Source organism: Cnephaeus nilssonii (assembly GCF_951640355.1).
Source record: "Cnephaeus nilssonii genome assembly, chromosome: 24".
NCBI classification, from domain to species: Eukaryota; Metazoa; Chordata; class Mammalia; order Chiroptera; family Vespertilionidae; genus Cnephaeus; species Cnephaeus nilssonii.
Genome location: NC_137095.1, coordinates 8,226,114 through 8,244,555, shown reverse-complemented (window position 1 = coordinate 8,244,555; position 18,442 = coordinate 8,226,114). Strand labels below are relative to the sequence as shown.

The 18,442-nt window shown below is 53.9% G+C and overlaps 1 protein-coding gene across 1 annotated transcript in view; it reads left to right on the top strand.

Moving 5' to 3' along the window:
* TICRR (TOPBP1 interacting checkpoint and replication regulator) overlaps nucleotides 1-18,442 on the top strand; it is a 69,636-nt gene that overhangs the window by 47,601 nt on the left and 3,593 nt on the right. The gene's annotated exons all lie outside the window — the stretch shown is intronic.

The window sequence follows — 18,442 nt, the reverse complement described above, 5'->3', positions numbered from 1 at the left end:
CAGTACAGAGGTGGTCGGAGGCGAGAGAGAGAGAAGTGTGAGGTAACACAGAGGAGCGATTGGCAGTACAGAGGTGGTCGGAGGCGAGAGAGAGAGGAGAGTGGGGTAAGAGAGAGGAGAGATTGGCAGTACAGAGGTGGTCGGAGGCGGTCAATCTCTCCTCTCTCTTACCCCACTCTTCTCTCTCTGGCTGTACAGAGGTGGTCGGAGGCGAGAGAGAGAGAAGTGTGGGGTAACAGGAGCGATTGGCAGTACAGAGGTGGTCGGAGGCGGTCAATCTCTCCTCTCTCACCCCAGTCTTCTCTCTCTGGCAGTACAGAGGTGGTCGGAGGCGAGAGAGAGAGAAGTGTGGGGTAACAGGAGCGATTGGCAGTACAGAGGTGGTCGAAGGCGATCAGAGAGACATTGGCAGTACAGAGATGGTCGGAGGCGAGAGAGAGAGAAGAGTGGGGTAACAGAGGAGAGATTGGCAGTACAGAGGTGGTCGGAGGCAGTCAGAGAAGAGTGGGGTAACAGAGAGGAGAGATTGGCAGTACAGAGGTGGTCGGAGGCGAGAGAGAGAGAAGTGTGGGGTAACAGAGAGGAGAGATTGGCAGTACAGAGGTGGTCGGAGGCGAGAGAGAGGTGGTCGGAGGTGAGAGAGAGAGAAGAGTGGGGTAACAGAGAGGAGAGATTGGCAGTACAGAGGTGGTCGGAGGCGAGAGAGAGGTGGTCGGAGGTGAGAGAGAGAGAAGAGTGGGGTAACAGAGAGGAGAGATTGGCAGTGAAGAGATGGTCGGAGGCGATCACTCTCTCCTCTCTGTTACCCCACTCTTCTCTCTCTGGCAGTACAGAGGTGGTCGGAGGCGATCAGTGAGAGATTGGCAGTACAGAGGTTGTCGGAGGCGAGAGAGAAGAGTGGGGTAACAGGAGAGATTGGCAGTACAGAGGTGGTCGGAGGCGAGAGAGAGAGAAGAGTGGGGTAAGAGAGAGGAGAGATCGGCAGTACAGAGGTGGTCGGAGGCGGTCAATCTCTCCTCTCTCTTACCCCACTCTTCTCTCTCTGGCAGTACAGAGGTGGTCGGAGGCGAGAGAGAGAGAAGTGTGGGGTAACAGGAGCGATTGGCAGTACAGAGGTGGTCGGAGGCGGTCAATCTCTCCTCTCTCTTACCCCACTCTTCTCTCTCTGGCAGTACAGAGGTGGTCGGAGGCGAGAGAGAGAGAAGTGTGGGGTAACAGGAGCGATTGGCAGTACAGAGGTGGTCGAAGGCGATCAGAGAGAGATTGGCAGTACAGAGATGGTCGGAGGCGAGAGAGAGAGAAGAGTGGGGTAACAGAGGAGAGATTGGCAGTACAGAGGTGGTCGGAGGCAGTCAGAGAAGAGTGGGGTAACAGAGAGGAGAGATTGGCAGTACAGAGGTGGTCGGAGGCGAGAGAGAGAGAAGAGTGGGGTAACAGAGAGGAGTGATTGGCAGTACAGAGGTGGTCGGAGGCGAGAGAGAGAGAAGAGTGGGGTAAGAGAGAGGAGAGATTGGCAGTACAGAGGTGGTCGGAGGCGGTCAATCTCTCCTCTCTCTTACCCCACTCTTCTCTCTCTGGCAGTACAGAGGTGGTCGGAGGCGAGAGAGAGAGAAGTGTGGGAAAACAGGAGCGATTGGCAGTACAGAGGTGGTCGGAGGCGAGCAGAGAGAGAAGAGTGGGGTAAGAGAGAGGAGACATTGGCAGTACAGAGGTGGTCGAAGGCGATCAGAGAGAGATTGGCAGTACAGAGATGGTCGGAGGGGAGAGAGAGAGAAGATTGGGGTAACAGAGGAGAGATTGGCAGTACACAGGTGGTCGGAGGCGAGAGAGAGAGAGAGTGGGGTAACAGAGAGGAGAGATTGGCAGTACAGAGGTGGTCGGAGGCAGTCAGAGAAGAGTGGGGTAACAGAGAGGAGAGATTGGCAGTACAGAGGTGGTCGGAGGCGAGAGAGAGCGAAGTGTGGGGTAACAGAGAGGAGCGATTGGCAGTACAGAGGTGGTCGGAGGCGAGAGAGAGAGAAGAGTGGGGTAACAGAGAGGAGCGATTGGCAGTACAGAGGTGGTCGGAGGCGAGAGAGAGAGAAGAGTGGGGTAAGAGAGAGGAGAGATTGGCAGTACAGAGGTGGTCGGAGGCGGTCAATCTCTCCTCCCTCTTACCCCACTCTTCTCTCTCTGGCAGTACAGAGGTGGTCGGAGGCGAGAGAGAGAGAAGTGTGGGGTAACAGGAGCGATTGGCAGTACAGAGGTGGTCGAAGGCGATCAGAGAGAGATTGGCAGTACAGAGATGGTCGGAGGCGAGAGAGAGAGAAGAGTGGGGTAACAGAGAGGAGTGATTGGCAGTACAGAGGTGGTCGGAGGCGAGAGAGAGAGAAGAGTGGGGTAAGAGAGAGGAGAGATTGGCAGTACAGAGGTGGTCGGAGGCGAGAGAGAGAGAAGTGTGGGGTAACAGAGAGGAGTGATTGGCAGTACAGAGGTGGTCGGAGGCGAGAGAGAGGTGGTCGGAGGTGAGAGAGAGAGAAGAGTGGGGTAACAGAGAGGACAGATTGGCAGTACAGAGGTGGTCGGAGGCGAGAGAGAGAGAAGAGTGGGGTAACAGAGAGGAGAGATTGGCAGTGAAGAGATGGTCGGAGGCGATCACTCTCTCCTCTCTGTTACTCCACTCTTCTCTCTCTGGCAGTACAGAGGTGGTCGGAGGCGATCAGTGAGAGATTGGCAGTACAGAGGTTGTCGGAGGCTAGAGAGAAGAGTGGGGTAACAGGAGAGATTGGCAGTACAGAGGTGGTCGGAGGCGAGAGAGAGAGAAGAGTGGGGTAAGAGAAAGGAGAGATTGGCAGTACAGAGGTGGTCGGAGGCGGTCAATCTCTCCTCTCTCTTACCCCACTCTTCTCTCTCTGGCAGTACAGAGGTGGTCGGAGGCGAGAGAGAGAGAAGTGTGGGGTAACAGGAGCGATTGGCAGTACAGAGGTGGTCGGAGGCGGTCAATCTCTCCTCCCTCTTACCCCACTCTTCTCTCTCTGGCAGTACAGAGGTGGTCGGAGGCGAGAGAGAGAGAAGTGTGGGGTAACAGGAGCGATTGGCAGTACAGAGGTGGTCGAAGGCGATCAGAGAGAGATTGGCAGTACAGAGATGGTCGGAGGCGAGAGAGAGAGAGGAGTGGGGTAATAGGAGAGATTGGCAGTACAGAGGTGGTCGAAGGCAGTCAGAGAAGAGTGGGGTAACAGAGGAGAGATTGGCAGTACAGAGGTGGTCGGAGGCGAGAGAGAGAGAAGTGTGGGGTAACAGAGAGGAGTGATTGGCAGTACAGAGGTGGTCGGAGGCGAGAGAGAGAGAAGAGTGGGGTAACAGAGAGGAGAGATTGGCAGTACAGAGGTGGTCGGAGTTGATCAGTGAGAGATTGGCAGTACAGAGGTTGTCGGAGGCGAGAGAGAGAAGAGTGGGGTAACAGAGCGGAGAGATTGGCAGTACAGAGGTGGTCGGAGGCGATCAGTGAGAGATTGGCAGTACAGAGGTTGTCGGAGGCGAGAGAGAAGAGTGGGGTAACAGGAGAGTTTGGCAGTACAGAGGTGGTCGGAGGTGAGAGAGAAGAGTGGGGTAAGAGAGAGGAGAGATTGGCAGTACAGAGGTGGTCGGAGGCGGTCAATCTCTCCTCTCTCTTACCCCACTCTTCTCTCTCTGGCAGTACGGAGGTGGTCGGAGGCGAGAGAGAGAGAAGTGTGGGGTAACAGGAGCGATTGGCAGTACAGAGGTGGTCGGAGGCGAGCAGAGAGAGAAGAGTGGGGTAAGAGAGAGGAGACATTGGCAGTACAGAGGTGGTCGAAGGCGACCAAGAGAGATTGGCAGTACAGAGATGGTCGGAGGCGCGAGAGAGAGAAGAGTGGGGTAACAGAGAGGAGAGATTGGCACTACAGAGGTGGTCGGAGGCAGTCAGAGAAGAGTGGGGTAACAGAGAGGAGAGATTGGCAGTACAGAGGTGGTCGGAGGCGAGAGAGAGAGAATAGTGGGGTAACAGAGAGGAGAGATTGGCAGTACAGAGGTGGTCGGAGGCGAGAGAGAGAGAAGAGTGGGGTAACAGAGAGGAGAGATTGGCACTACAGAGGTGGTCGGAGGCAGTCAGAGAAGAGTGGGGTAACAGAGAGGAGAGATTGGCAGTACACAGATGGTCGGAGGCGAGAGAGAGAGAAGAGGGGGTAAGAGAGAGGAGAGATTGGTAGTACAGAGATGGTCGGAGGCGAGAGAGAGAGAAGAGTGGGGTAACAGAGAGGAGAGATTGGCAGTACAGAGATGGTCGGAGGCGATCAGAGAAAGAAGAGTGGGTTAACAGAGAAGAGAGATTGGCAGTAAAGAAGTGGTCGGAGGCGAGAGAGAGAGAAGAGTGGGGTAACAGAGAGGAGAGATTGGCAGTACAGAGATAGTCGGAGGCGAGAGAGAGAGAAGAGTGGGGTAAGAGAGAGGAGAGATTGGCAGTGAAGAGACGGTCGGAGGCAATCACTCTCTCCTCTCTGTTACCCCACTCTTCTCTCTCTGGCAGTACAGAGATGGTCGGAGGCGAGAGAGAGAGAAGAGGGGGGCAAGAGAGAGACTGGCAGTACAGAGATAGTAGGAGGCGATCAGAGAGAGAAGAGTGGGGTAACACAGAGGAGAGATTGGCAGTACAGAGATAGTTGGAGGCGATCAGAGAGCAATTGGCAGTACAGAGGGGGTCGGAGGCGAGCAGAGAGAGAAGAGTGGGGTAAGAGAGAGGAGAGATTGGCAGTACAGAGGTGGTCGGAGGCGAGAGAGAGAGAAGAGTGAGGTAAGGGAGAGGGGAGATTGGCAGTACAGAGGTGGTCGGAGGCGGTCAATCTCTCCTCTCTCTTACCCCACTCTTCTCTCTCTGGCAGTACGGAGGTGGTCGGAGGCGAGAGAGAGAGAAGTGTGGGGTAACAGGAGCGATTGGCAGTACAGAGGTGGTCGAAGGCGATCAGAGAGAGATTGGCAGTACAGAGATGGTCAGAGGCGAGAGAGAGGTGGTCGGAGGCGAGAGAGAGAGAAGAGTGGGGTAACAGAGAGGAGACATTGGCAGTACAGAGATGGTCGGAGGCGATCAGAGAAAGAAGAGTGGGGTAACAGAGAGGAGAGATTGGCAGTACAGAGGTGGTCGGAGGCGATCAATCTCTCCTCTCTCTTATCCCACTCTTCTCTCCACTGGCAGTATAGTGGTGGTCGGAGGCGAGAGAGAGAGAAGTGTGGGGTAACAGGAGCGATTGGCAGTACAGAGGTGGTCGGAGGTGAGAGAAGTGTGGGGTAACAGAGAGGAGCGATTGGCAGTACAGAGGTGGTCGGAGGCGAGAAAGAGAGTGGGGTAACAGAGAGGAGAGATTGGCAGTACAGAGGTGGTCGGAGGTGATCAGAGAGAGAAGAGGGGGGTAAGAGAGAGGCGAGATTTGCAGTACACAGGTGGTCGGAGGCGAGAGAGAGAGAGGTGTGGGGTAACAGGAGCAATTGGCAGTACAGAGGTGGTCGGAGGCGAACAGAGAGAGAAGAGGTGGGTAAGAGAGAGGCGAGATTGGCAGTACACAGGTGGTCGGAGACAAGAGTGAGAGAAGAGTGGGGTAACAGAGAGGAGAGATTGGCAGTATAGAGGTGGTCGGAGGTGATCAGAGAGAGAAGAGGGGGGTAAGAGAGAGGCGAGATTGGCAGTACACAGGTGGTCGGAGGTGAGAGAGAGAGAAGAGTGGGGTAACAGAGAGGAGAGATTGGCAGTACAGAGATGGTCGGAGGAAGAGAGAGAGAGAAGAGGGGGTAAGAGAGAGGAGAGATTGGCAGTAAAGAAGTGGTCGGAGGCGAGAGAGAGAGAAGAGTGGGGTAACAGAGAGGAGAGATTGGCAGTACAGAGGTGGTCGGAGGCGAGAGAGAGAGAAGAGTGGGGTAACAGAGAGGAGCGATTGGCAGTACAGAGGTGGTCGGAGGCGAGAGAGAGAGAAGAGTGGGGTAATAGAGAGGAGAGATTGGCAGTACAGAGGTGGTCGGAGGCGGTCAATCTCTCCTCCCTCTTACCCCACTCTTCTCTCTCTGGCAGTACAGAGGTGGTCGGAGGCGAGAGAGAGAGAAGTGTGGGGTAACAGGAGCGATTGGCAGTACAGAGGTGGTCGAAGGCGATCAGAGAGAGATTGGCAGTACAGAGGTGGTCGAAGGCGATCAGAGAGAGATTGGCAGTACAGAGATGGTCGGAGGCGAGAGAGAGAGAAGAGTGGGGTAACAGAGGAGAGATTGGCAGTACAGAGGTGGTCGGAGGCAGTCAGAGAAGAGTGGGGTAACAGAGAGGAGAGATTGGCAGTACAGAGGTGGTCTGAGGCGAGAGAGAGAGAAGTGTGGGGTAACAGAGAGGAGTGATTGGCAGTACAGAGGTGGTCGGAGGCGAGAGAGAGGTGGTCGGAGGTGAGAGAGAGAGAAGAGTGGGGTAACAGAGAGGACAGATTGGCAGTACAGAGGTGGTCGGAGGCGAGAGAGAGAGAAGAGTGGGGTAACAGAGAGGAGAGATTGGCAGTGAAGAGATGGTCGGAGGCGATCACTCTCTCCTCTCTGTTACTCCACTCTTCTCTCTCTGGCAGTACAGAGGTGGTCGGAGGCGATCAGTGAGAGATTGGCAGTACAGAGGTTGTCGGAGGCTAGAGAGAAGAGTGGGGTAACAGGAGAGATTGGCAGTACAGAGGTGGTCGGAGGCGAGAGAGAGAGAAGAGTGGGGTAAGAGAAAGGAGAGATTGGCAGTACAGAGGTGGTCGGAGGCGGTCAATCTCTCCTCTCTCTTACCCCACTCTTCTCTCTCTGGCAGTACAGAGGTGGTCGGAGGCGAGAGAGAGAGAAGTGTGGGGTAACAGGAGCGATTGGCAGTACAGAGGTGGTCGGAGGCGGTCAATCTCTCCTCCCTCTTACCCCACTCTTCTCTCTCTGGCAGTACAGAGGTGGTCGGAGGCGAGAGAGAGAGAAGTGTGGGGTAACAGGAGCGATTGGCAGTACAGAGGTGGTCGAAGGCGATCAGAGAGAGATTGGCAGTACAGAGATGGTCGGAGGCGAGAGAGAGAGAGGAGTGGGGTAATAGGAGAGATTGGCAGTACAGAGGTGGTCGAAGGCAGTCAGAGAAGAGTGGGGTAACAGAGGAGAGATTGGCAGTACAGAGGTGGTCGGAGGCGAGAGAGAGAGAAGTGTGGGGTAACAGAGAGGAGTGATTGGCAGTACAGAGGTGGTCGGAGGCGAGAGAGAGAGAAGAGTGGGGTAACAGAGAGGAGAGATTGGCAGTACAGAGGTGGTCGGAGTTGATCAGTGAGAGATTGGCAGTACAGAGGTTGTCGGAGGCGAGAGAGAGAAGAGTGGGGTAACAGAGCGGAGAGATTGGCAGTACAGAGGTGGTCGGAGGCGATCAGTGAGAGATTGGCAGTACAGAGGTTGTCGGAGGCGAGAGAGAAGAGTGGGGTAACAGGAGAGTTTGGCAGTACAGAGGTGGTCGGAGGTGAGAGAGAAGAGTGGGGTAAGAGAGAGGAGAGATTGGCAGTACAGAGGTGGTCGGAGGCGGTCAATCTCTCCTCTCTCTTACCCCACTCTTCTCTCTCTGGCAGTACGGAGGTGGTCGGAGGCGAGAGAGAGAGAAGTGTGGGGTAACAGGAGCGATTGGCAGTACAGAGGTGGTCGGAGGCGAGCAGAGAGAGAAGAGTGGGGTAAGAGAGAGGAGACATTGGCAGTACAGAGGTGGTCGAAGGCGACCAAGAGAGATTGGCAGTACAGAGATGGTCGGAGGCGCGAGAGAGAGAAGAGTGGGGTAACAGAGAGGAGAGATTGGCACTACAGAGGTGGTCGGAGGCAGTCAGAGAAGAGTGGGGTAACAGAGAGGAGAGATTGGCAGTACAGAGGTGGTCGGAGGCGAGAGAGAGAGAATAGTGGGGTAACAGAGAGGAGAGATTGGCAGTACAGAGGTGGTCGGAGGCGAGAGAGAGAGAAGTGTGGGGTAACAGAGAGGAGTGATTGGCAGTACAGAGGTGGTCGGAGGCGAGAGAGAGGTGGTCGGAGGTGAGAGAGAGAGAAGAGTGGGGTAACAGAGAGGACAGATTGGCAGTACAGAGGTGGTCGGAGGCGAGAGAGAGAGAAGAGTGGGGTAACAGAGAGGAGAGATTGGCAGTGAAGAGATGGTCGGAGGCGATCACTCTCTCCTCTCTGTTACTCCACTCTTCTCTCTCTGGCAGTACAGAGGTGGTCGGAGGCGATCAGTGAGAGATTGGCAGTACAGAGGTTGTCGGAGGCTAGAGAGAAGAGTGGGGTAACAGGAGAGATTGGCAGTACAGAGGTGGTCGGAGGCGAGAGAGAGAGAAGAGTGGGGTAAGAGAAAGGAGAGATTGGCAGTACAGAGGTGGTCGGAGGCGGTCAATCTCTCCTCTCTCTTACCCCACTCTTCTCTCTCTGGCAGTACAGAGGTGGTCGGAGGCGAGAGAGAGAGAAGTGTGGGGTAACAGGAGCGATTGGCAGTACAGAGGTGGTCGGAGGCGGTCAATCTCTCCTCCCTCTTACCCCACTCTTCTCTCTCTGGCAGTACAGAGGTGGTCGGAGGCGAGAGAGAGAGAAGTGTGGGGTAACAGGAGCGATTGGCAGTACAGAGGTGGTCGAAGGCGATCAGAGAGAGATTGGCAGCACAGAGATGGTCGGAGGCGAGAGAGAGAGAGGAGTGGGGTAATAGGAGAGATTGGCAGTACAGAGGTGGTCGAAGGCAGTCAGAGAAGAGTGGGGTAACAGAGGAGAGATTGGCAGTACAGAGGTGGTCGGAGGCGAGAGAGAGAGAAGTGTGGGGTAACAGAGAGGAGTGATTGGCAGTACAGAGGTGGTCGGAGGCGAGAGAGAGAGAAGAGTGGGGTAAGAGAGAGGAGAGATTGGCAGTATAGAGGTGGTCGGAGTTGATCAGTGAGAGATTGGCAGTACAGAGGTTGTCGGAGGCGAGAGAGAGAAGAGTGGGGTAACAGAGCGGAGAGATTGGCAGTACAGAGGTGGTCGGAGGCGATCAGTGAGAGATTGGCAGTACAGAGGTTGTCGGAGGCGAGAGAGAAGAGTGGGGTAACAGGAGAGTTTGGCAGTACAGAGGTGGTCGGAGGTGAGAGAGAAGAGTGGGGTAAGAGAGAGGAGAGATTGGCAGTACAGAGGTGGTCGGAGGCGGTCAATCTCTCCTCTCTCTTACCCCACTCTTCTCTCTCTGGCAGTACGGAGGTGGTCGGAGGCGAGAGAGAGAGAAGTGTGGGGTAACAGGAGCGATTGGCAGTACAGAGGTGGTCGGAGGCGAGCAGAGAGAGAAGAGTGGGGTAAGAGAGAGGAGACATTGGCAGTACAGAGGTGGTCGAAGGCGACCAAGAGAGATTGGCAGTACAGAGATGGTCGGAGGCGCGAGAGAGAGAAGAGTGGGGTAACAGAGAGGAGAGATTGGCACTACAGAGGTGGTCGGAGGCAGTCAGAGAAGAGTGGGGTAACAGAGAGGAGAGATTGGCAGTACAGAGGTGGTCGGAGGCGAGAGAGAGAGAATAGTGGGGTAACAGAGAGGAGAGATTGGCAGTACAGAGGTGGTCGGAGGCGAGAGAGAGAGAAGAGTGGGGTAACAGAGAGGAGAGATTGGCACTACAGAGGTGGTCGGAGGCAGTCAGAGAAGAGTGGGGTAACAGAGAGGAGAGATTGGCAGTACACAGATGGTCGGAGGCGAGAGAGAGAGAAGAGGGGGTAAGAGAGAGGAGAGATTGGTAGTACAGAGATGGTCGGAGGCGAGAGAGAGAGAAGAGTGGGGTAACAGAGAGGAGAGATTGGCAGTACAGAGATGGTCGGAGGCGATCAGAGAAAGAAGAGTGGGTTAACAGAGAAGAGAGATTGGCAGTAAAGAAGTGGTCGGAGGCGAGAGAGAGAGAAGAGTGGGGTAACAGAGAGGAGAGATTGGCAGTACAGAGATAGTCGGAGGCGAGAGAGAGAGAAGAGTGGGGTAAGAGAGAGGAGAGATTGGCAGTGAAGAGACGGTCGGAGGCAATCACTCTCTCCTCTCTGTTACCCCACTCTTCTCTCTCTGGCAGTACAGAGATGGTCGGAGGCGAGAGAGAGAGAAGAGGGGGGCAAGAGAGAGACTGGCAGTACAGAGATAGTAGGAGGCGATCAGAGAGAGAAGAGTGGGGTAACACAGAGGAGAGATTGGCAGTACAGAGATAGTTGGAGGCGATCAGAGAGCAATTGGCAGTACAGAGGGGGTCGGAGGCGAGCAGAGAGAGAAGAGTGGGGTAAGAGAGAGGAGAGATTGGCAGTACAGAGGTGGTCGGAGGCGAGAGAGAGAGAAGAGTGAGGTAAGGGAGAGGGGAGATTGGCAGTACAGAGGTGGTCGGAGGCGGTCAATCTCTCCTCTCTCTTACCCCACTCTTCTCTCTCTGGCAGTACGGAGGTGGTCGGAGGCGAGAGAGAGAGAAGTGTGGGGTAACAGGAGCGATTGGCAGTACAGAGGTGGTCGGAGGCGAGCAGAGAGAGAAGAGTGGGATAAGAGAGAGGAGACATTGGCAGTACAGAGGTGGTCGAAGGCGATCAGAGAGAGATTGGCAGTACAGAGATGGTCAGAGGCGAGAGAGAGGTGGTCGGAGGCGAGAGAGAGAGAAGAGTGGGGTAACAGAGAGGAGACATTGGCAGTACAGAGATGGTCGGAGGCGATCAGAGAAAGAAGAGTGGGGTAACAGAGAGGAGAGATTGGCAGTACAGAGGTGGTCGGAGGCGATCAATCTCTCCTCTCTCTTATCCCACTCTTCTCTCCACTGGCAGTATAGTGGTGGTCGGAGGCGAGAGAGAGAGAAGTGTGGGGTAACAGGAGCGATTGGCAGTACAGAGGTGGTCGGAGGTGAGAGAAGTGTGGGGTAACAGAGAGGAGCGATTGGCAGTACAGAGGTGGTCGGAGGCGAGAAAGAGAGTGGGGTAACAGAGAGGAGAGATTGGCAGTACAGAGGTGGTCGGAGGTGATCAGAGAGAGAAGAGGGGGGTAAGAGAGAGGCGAGATTTGCAGTACACAGGTGGTCGGAGGCGAGAGAGAGAGAGGTGTGGGGTAACAGGAGCAATTGGCAGTACAGAGGTGGTCGGAGGCGAACAGAGAGAGAAGAGGTGGGTAAGAGAGAGGCGAGATTGGCAGTACACAGGTGGTCGGAGACAAGAGTGAGAGAAGAGTGGGGTAACAGAGAGGAGAGATTGGCAGTATAGAGGTGGTCGGAGGTGATCAGAGAGAGAAGAGGGGGGTAAGAGAGAGGCGAGATTGGCAGTACACAGGTGGTCGGAGGTGAGAGAGAGAGAAGAGTGGGGTAACAGAGAGGAGAGATTGGCAGTACAGAGATGGTCGGAGGAAGAGAGAGAGAGAAGAGGGGGTAAGAGAGAGGAGAGATTGGCAGTAAAGAAGTGGTCGGAGGCGAGAGAGAGAGAAGAGTGGGGTAACAGAGAGGAGAGATTGGCAGTACAGAGGTGGTCGGAGGCGAGAGAGAGAGAAGAGTGGGGTAACAGAGAGGAGCGATTGGCAGTACAGAGGTGGTCGGAGGCGAGAGAGAGAGAAGAGTGGGGTAATAGAGAGGAGAGATTGGCAGTACAGAGGTGGTCGGAGGCGGTCAATCTCTCCTCCCTCTTACCCCACTCTTCTCTCTCTGGCAGTACAGAGGTGGTCGGAGGCGAGAGAGAGAGAAGTGTGGGGTAACAGGAGCGATTGGCAGTACAGAGGTGGTCGAAGGCGATCAGAGAGAGATTGGCAGTACAGAGGTGGTCGAAGGCGATCAGAGAGAGATTGGCAGTACAGAGATGGTCGGAGGCGAGAGAGAGAGAAGAGTGGGGTAACAGAGGAGAGATTGGCAGTACAGAGGTGGTCGGAGGCAGTCAGAGAAGAGTGGGGTAACAGAGAGGAGAGATTGGCAGTACAGAGGTGGTCTGAGGCGAGAGAGAAGTGTGGGGTAACAGAGAGGAGTGATTGGCAGTACAGAGGTGGTCGGAGGCGAGAGAGAGAGAAGAGTGGGGTAACAGAGAGGAGAGATTGGCAGTACAGAGGTGGTCGGAGGCGAGAGAGAGAGAAGAGTGGGGTAACAGAGAGGAGAGATTGGCAGTGAAGAGATGGTCGGAGGCGATCACTCTCTCCTCTCTGTTACTCCACTCTTCTCTCTCTGGCAGTACAGAGGTGGTCGGAGGCGATCAGTGAGAGATTGGCAGTACAGAGGTTGTCGGAGGCGAGAGAGAAGAGTGGGGTAACAGGAGAGATTGGCAGTACAGAGGTGGTCGGAGGCGAGAGAGAGAGAAGAGTGGGGTAAGAGAAAGGAGAGATTGGCAGTACAGAGGTGGTCGGAGGCGGTCAATCTCTCCTCTCTCTTACCCCACTCTTCTCTCTCTGGCAGTACAGAGGTGGTCGGAGGCGAGAGAGAGAGAAGTGTGGGGTAACAGGAGCGATTGGCAGTACAGAGGTGGTCGGAGGCGGTCAATCTCTCCTCCCTCTTACCCCACTCTTCTCTCTCTGGCAGTACAGAGGTGGTCGGAGGCGAGAGAGAGAGAAGTGTGGGGTAACAGGAGCGATTGGCAGTACAGAGGTGGTCGAAGGCGATCAGAGAGAGATTGGCAGTACAGAGATGGTCGGAGGCGAGAGAGAGAGAGGAGTGGGGTAATAGGAGAGATTGGCAGTACAGAGGTGGTCGAAGGCAGTCAGAGAAGAGTGGGGTAACAGAGGAGAGATTGGCAGTACAGAGGTGGTCGGAGGCGAGAGAGAGAGAAGTGTGGGGTAACAGAGAGGAGTGATTGGCAGTACAGAGGTGGTCGGAGGCGAGAGAGAGAGAAGAGTGGGGTAACAGAGAGGAGAGATTGGCAGTACAGAGGTGGTCGGAGTTGATCAGTGAGAGATTGGCAGTACAGAGGTTGTCGGAGGCGAGAGAGAGAAGAGTGGGGTAACAGAGCGGAGAGATTGGCAGTACAGAGGTTGTCGGAGGCGAGAGAGAAGAGTGGGGTAACAGGAGAGTTTGGCAGTACAGAGGTGGTCGGAGGTGAGAGAGAAGAGTGGGGTAAGAGAGAGGAGAGATTGGCAGTACAGAGGTGGTCGGAGGCGGTCAATCTCTCCTCTCTCTTACCCCACTCTTCTCTCTCTGGCAGTACGGAGGTGGTCGGAGGCGAGAGAGAGAGAAGTGTGGGGTAACAGGAGCGATTGGCAGTACAGAGGTGGTCGGAGGCGAGCAGAGAGAGAAGAGTGGGGTAAGAGAGAGGAGACATTGGCAGTACAGAGGTGGTCGAAGGCGACCAAGAGAGATTGGCAGTACAGAGATGGTCGGAGGCGCGAGAGAGAGAAGAGTGGGGTAACAGAGAGGAGAGATTGGCACTACAGAGGTGGTCGGAGGCAGTCAGAGAAGAGTGGGGTAACAGAGAGGAGAGATTGGCAGTACAGAGGTGGTCGGAGGCGAGAGAGAGAGAATAGTGGGGTAACAGAGAGGAGAGATTGGCAGTACAGAGGTGGTCGGAGGCGAGAGAGAGAGAAGAGTGGGGTAACAGAGAGGAGAGATTGGCAGTACAGAGATAGTCGGATGCGAGAGACAGAGAAGAGTGGGGTAACAGAGAGGAGAGATTGGCAGTGAAGAGATGGTCGGAGGCGATCACTCTCTCCTCTCTGTTACCCCACCTTTCTCTCTCTGGCAGTACAGAGGTGGTCGGAGGCGATCAGAGAGAGATTGGCAGTACAGAGGTTGTCGGAGGCGAGAGAAGTGTGGGGTAACAGAGAGGAGCGATTGGCAGTACAGAGGTGGTCGGAGGCGAGAGAGAGAGAGTGGGGTAACAGAGAGGAGAGATTGGCAGTACAGAGGTGGTCGGAGGCGAGAGAGAGCGAAGTGTGGGGTAACAGAGAGGAGCGATTGGCAGTACAGAGGTGGTCGGAGGCGAGAGAGAGAGAGTGGGGTAACAGAGAGGAGAGATTGGCAGTACAGAGATGGTCGGAGGCGATCAGAGAAAGAAGAGTGGGTTAACAGAGAAGAGAGATTGGCAGTAAAGAAGTGGTCGGAGGCGAGAGAGAGAGAAGAGTGGGGTAACAGAGAGGAGAGATTGGCAGTGAAGAGACGGTCGGAGGCGATCACTCTCTCCTCTCTGTTACCCCACTCTTCTCTCTCTGGCAGTACAGAGGTGGTCGGAGGTGATCAGAGAGAGATTGGCAGTACAGAGGTTGTCGGAGGCGAGAGAGAAGAGTGGGGTAACAGGAGAGATTGGCAGTAAAGAGGTGGTCGGAGGCGAGAGAGAGAGAAGTGTGGGGTAACAGAGAGGAGCGATTGGCAGTACAGAGGTGGTCGGAGGCGAGAGAGAAGTGTGGGGTAACAGGAGCGATTGGCAGTACAGAGGTGGTCGGAGGCGAGCAGAGAGAGAAGAGTGGGGTAAGAGAGAGGAGACATTGACAGTACAGAGGTGGTCGGAGGCGAGCAGAGAGAGAAGAGTGGGGTAAGAGAGAGGAGACATTGACAGTACAGAGGTGGTCGGAGGTGAGAGAGAGAGAAGAGTGGGGTAACAGAGAGGAGAGATTGGCAGTGCAGAGATGGTCGGAGGCGGTCGGAGGGGATCAGAGAGAGAAGAGTGGGGTGAGAGAGGAAAGATTGACAGTACAGAGATGGTCAGAGGTGGTCAGAGGCTATCAGAGAGAGAAGAGTGGGGTAACAGAGAGGAGATATTAGCAGTACAGAGATGGTCGGAGGCGAGAGAGAGAGAAGAGTGGGGCAAGAGGCAGGTCAAATAATAGAGAGGGTAGGAGATCAGATAGATGAGAGAAAAATGAAAGGAAGAGATAGATGTCCGAGAAGGAAATCAGGGTTCGGGGACAAGAAATTAGAAAAGAACAAAGCAGAGAGTGAGGTCAAAGAAGAACAAGTTCAGAGGGAGAAACAAGTGACAAGAATGAAATCAGAGACAGAAGACAGCGAGCTGAGAGAGTAAATGAGTTCTGAGGAGGAAAGAGGGGAGAGGAAGAAGAGTGGGTGCACAGAAAGTAGGAAGACAGAGAGTGTGAGATGGATCAGGGAGCGAAGAGGAGTGTAGAGGGTATGGGAGAATTGAGAGAGAGCTGGAGATGGGAGTGTGGGAGAGAAGAGATAAGGGATCAGAGGGAGAGTAGAGAGCGCTCAGAGGGAAGATTGATGAGGAACAGAGTTCAGAGAGAGGGAGTAGAAAGGGAGTGAAAGAAATGATTGAGAGGGAAGGGAGAGCAGACAGGAGGAGGAGAGAGGGGAGTAAGGAATGGGAGGGAGAAGAATGCTTTCAGAGAGAGGGGAAGAGAGAGAGGAGCTGAAGGTCAAGAGAGGTTAGAGTTCTCAGGGAAGAGGCCAATTTTGAATGGAAGAGAGGAGATGATACAAACAGAACATGCAAATCAAAAATAGAAGAGACTGAAATGAGATTAGAGAGAAGTGCGTAAGATTAGAGATAAAAAAGAATGGAGGAGGTCAGAGTGCGGGAGAGATCAGAGAGAGAATAGAGGGAAATTAGAGAAGGGAGCACAAAGAGAGAAGACATAGACTCAGGGAAACCAAAGAGAGAAGAGTTTGAGCTGCGGGAGATCAGAGAGGGCGATGAGCAGAGAAAAGGAGAAGATCGGGAGATTAGCCGGGCAGAAGATAGATGTCAGAGAGGGATGACAAAGAAGAGAGTTAAGCAAGAAAAGAACGTTCAGGGAAACGAGAGAGAAGAGGGGGAGATCAAAGGTAGAGCTCAGAGAGCAGGAGAAGAGATATATGGAGAGGTCACAGAGAGGGGAGAGAGTTCAGACAGAAAGAAGACAGAGTGATGATAGGAGAGGAGAGAAGCAGACGAGAAATCAGGGAGATGAGAGAGGTCTCAGAGAAGCATTAGTTCAGAGAGGGAAGGAGATCAGATAGAGGAGAGAAAGGAAAAACGGAAAATAGATTTCAGAGAGAAGGAAGGGAGAACAGTGGGCAGAGAGGAGAGATATATTGAGAGAGGCCACAGAGAGAGTTCAGAATGAAGAGAGTGACACAGAGAATTCAGAGAGGGAGAGAGAAGTGGGGGGAATGGAATCAGACAGGGTGAGTGGGAGCTGAGAGAGCAGGATCAAAGTGGAAATAAGTTCTGAGAAGGGGAGAGGAAGAAGAGTGGGGGGCGGTGCGAAAGTAGCAGAGGTCAGAAAGATGAGAAAAATCAGAAAGCAGGGGAACAGGGAAGAGAGAAGAGCGTGAGCTCGATCAAGGAGTGGAGAGGGAGAGATGAGAGAGGGATCAGAGAAGAGAGTTCATGACGAAAGAACAAGGGAGCTCAGAGAGGAGGGAATGAGAGGGAGATTGGGATAAGAGGAAGGAGAGGGAGCTCAGGGGGGGTAAGAAATGAAAGACAACATGCAATTCAGAGAGAGATCAGGGAGTTCAGAGAAGAGAGTGAAAGAGGTTGGAGATAAAAGTGGAGAGAGCGAGAGAAGATATATGGAGGGGAAAAGTTCACAGAAGGAGAGAGAATAGAGTGACATCAGAGAGAGAAGAGACAGTTCAGAGAGAGAAGTGAGAAGAATTGAATCAGGGAGGAAGAGGGGAGATGTGTGAGAAGAGACAGGGCAGAGAGAGGACAGAGAAAAATGAGTTCTGAGAAAAAGAAGAGTGGGGGGAGAGATATGAGGGAGGTCAGAGTGAGTGAATTGAGAGAGAGTTGGAGTTCAGAGTGAGGGAGAGTAAAGAGAGCCATCAGAGGAGATGAGTGAGGAGAGAATTCAGAGACCATAGAGGGAAGTGAAATTCAGCTCAGAGAAACAGAGTGCGGGAAATCAAAGAAATGAAAGGCAGAAGATAGAGTTCAGAGGGTTGAGAGAAGAGTGGGCTAAGGGAAGGAGTAGGGAGCTCAGAGAGGAGAAGAAATGTGGCAGATCAGAGGGAGTTGAGAGGGGAGAGAAATGAGGGAAGATAGAGATGAAGATTTCAGAGACGGTGTGAAAGAGGGAGGGAGTAGATATTGAGATTAGAGAGAAGAGAGGGCTGAGATGTTGATGCTATAGAGGAGAAAGCGTTCACAGAGAAGAGATATATCGAGGGAGATCAGAGCGGGGAGAAATGTGAGGCCAATTAGAGTTCATGGAAAGGAGAGAGAAGAGGGAACTCAGAAAGAAGAGAATGTGGCATTACTGAGATGACAAAAGGAAGGAAGGGAGTAAGAAATTAGAGGAGATTTCGATCGGAGAGTAGGAGAAGGAAGGGTATATAGTGGGAGGGGCTATATTGACAGCGGTCTCCCAGAGAGGTGAGGGAGGAGTTCACAGGGCTGAGTGAGAAAGCAGTGATCAGAGAGAGAAAGATGAGGGGGAGAGCAGGGAGGTGTGTGAGAAGACAGGGCAGAGCGGGAAGGGTAGAGAGAAATGTGTTCTGAGAGAGAGGGGAGGCGGTAATCTGAGCGAGAAGCAGAGAGCAGAAGAGAGAGGAGAGGATAGAGGGCAATTGGAGAAGGGATTTCAAAGAGAGGCCAGATCAAAGGAAGTGGCAAGAGAAGAGTGAGTTCAGGGGGAGATGAACAGAGAGAGGATGGGGAGATGGGAGAGAATAGAGGAAAGTTGGAAAGAGAAAGGAAAGGCCGAAGATCGACAGGAGAAAACAACGTAGAGAGAGGAAAGCGGGACAGAGAGAAATAAGAGCCGGAGGAGAGAGTTCCGAAAGCGGGCGGGTGAGGGGAGAGAAAGATGAGGCCAAGCAGAGAGAAGACAGGAGGTGTGGGATAAGAGTGAATTCATGGAGGGAGAGAGATGAGAGAGGAGAATGAAATCAGAGGGAGGAGATGGGGAAGAGACGATCAAAGAGAAGAGAAGGGGAAGGTGGGGTAGAGGAAAGGGAGATGAGAGAACTGTGAGGAGAGAAGGGGGAAAGGGGAGCTAAGAGAACAGAGGCCGCTCACCTGCAGCGAGTGGGTTTCCTCGTCTCCGCAGCGTAGATGTCAGATTTGGGGGTGGCATTTATTTCAAAGAGGCTGAGCCCCCACATTAGCACATTTGCTTGCTTACCTGTCTTTTGTCTCTGAACCTCTTGGGCAGAAAGAGTGGGATGTTAAAGGTGTTTTCTTTGTTTTGTTTTTTACCTTTACTCATATTTTTTATACCCACAGTTCCCTCCCACCCCCAAACCCATTTTTTAGAATATATTTTTATTGATGTCAGAGAGGAAGGGTGAGGGAGGGAGAGATAGAAACATCAGTGATGAGAATCATTGATCAACTGCTCCTGCACGCCCCCGCACTGGGGAACGAGCCCACAACCCAGGCTCGTTCCCCAGTGCGCCCTGACCGGGAATCCAACCATGATCTGGTTCATAGGTCTATGCTCAACCACTGAGCCACACCAGCGGGGCCCCCTCCACCTGTTGATACACTTTCTTGGGCACTCCCCCCTGATCCTGTGCCCCCCCCCCCCCCCCCCCGTGGCCTCCTTTGGTCTAACAGCGAGCTGTCCTCCAGC